At 36.5% G+C, this 1,458-nt stretch overlaps 1 protein-coding gene across 1 annotated transcript in view; it reads left to right on the plus strand.

Moving 5' to 3' along the window:
• LOC105810079 (chromosome unknown open reading frame, human C4orf47) overlaps nucleotides 1-1,458 on the plus strand; it is a 19,269-nt gene that overhangs the window by 17,124 nt on the left and 687 nt on the right. The window lies entirely within an intron of this gene.

A 1,458-nucleotide genomic window follows, 5' to 3' on the forward strand; every position in this document is an offset into this window, starting at 1 on the left:
TTACCTGTACCTATAAAATTAAGTGTGCATTTATTTTCCAATTTTAGGGCACTAAATATGAAGAACTACAAGACTGCCTCAGTACAGTCCTATTAGCAACTGGGAGACAAGTAGCTAATTAGATCCTGACTACCCAGCAATTCATTATCAAGAGCCAATTATTTGAAAAAATGTAAGATATTGTGGGCCAGATAGCTCAAGCATTTAAAAGAAATTTAAACCTGCAACTCTTAATATTCTTCTTTATGTACTACTACTACTTAATCAATAAATAGTATTTGCTAATAATTTAACATGTGATTGCTAATCTGTGTTTTTAGATCTCTATTTCTGAGCAGAATATGATGTTTAGAGATTTTATAAAATCCTGAAGTATAGTAAGTATATCATTTGAAAGCTTTTACTCCTAATGTTAAAAAATTACAGGGTTGGAGGGTAGGGCTGTGGAGGTGGGGGCTGGAGGGGTACGAAGTATACAGTAAATTCTTAACTTGCTCTTTCTTCTTAGAGGTATTGAAAATTGGATTGACAGCTATCCAAGTGTCATAGCCTATTTAGCATTCTTAACATCAAAGATAAATATTACATGCATTTATATTGCATAGGTTCATGTAAATACAAATTATATAGTGAGGCAAATGCTTCAGCTTAAGTGGTGTCATGCCTCTCATCTACGGCTTATGTAAACTATCAGATTATGTAGCCAATGGCAACTCCAGGATGTGTTGGGGGAAGGAGGGGAGTGTCTTATAAAAATTATGAAGTTGCAATATGGATGAGATTCGTCTTTGGTGTCCTCTCGTGTTCCACTCTAGCTGTGCAAAGCAGCCTCTCCTGGAGCATCCCACCTAAGTCCTACCCTCTAGTTTACCATATTAACAGATTAAAGGAGAAAAAGCACACGATCACTTCAATAAATGCAGAGAAAGCATTTGACAAAATTTAACAAGAATTACGTAGCAAGCAGTCTTGGGAGATAGAGACGGTGTCTCTGTCTGGAGCAAAGGACAGATTTGCCTACAGCCTTGGAGGTAGAGATAGTGTCTCCTCAGGAGCCAGGGTAGATATGCTTTTGCTGTCCAGTGTAATAAAGATAATGTTTCCATCCACAGCAAAGGGCAGGCATGTTTACTACATATTATAAAAGATTTGAGTTCTCTGAACTTCTTTGCTATAATGCAATCCACTGAGTAGCCCTCTTCACATTGCCTGTAGAAACTAAGGCATGGAGAACTGATGCAAAAATGCTGATACTCTGGCTATTGCTATCGTTGTGAATAACAAACTGTCCTTTATCTCTGACTCAGGAGTCTTATGTCTTCCACTAGAATCCATGAAATTGTGGCAAGCTAACATTATTAGCTTACTAGTTGAGTAAAATCTCAGATTCTTCACAGTTCTTGATAATATAAAAACATATACTAATTTCTAATTTTAAAAAGCAGCCTACTCTAATAT

Source organism: Propithecus coquereli, unplaced genomic scaffold, assembly GCF_000956105.1.
Source record: "Propithecus coquereli isolate 6110/MARCELLA unplaced genomic scaffold, Pcoq_1.0 Scaffold203, whole genome shotgun sequence".
In the NCBI taxonomy this organism is placed as follows: Eukaryota; Metazoa; Chordata; class Mammalia; order Primates; family Indriidae; genus Propithecus; species Propithecus coquereli.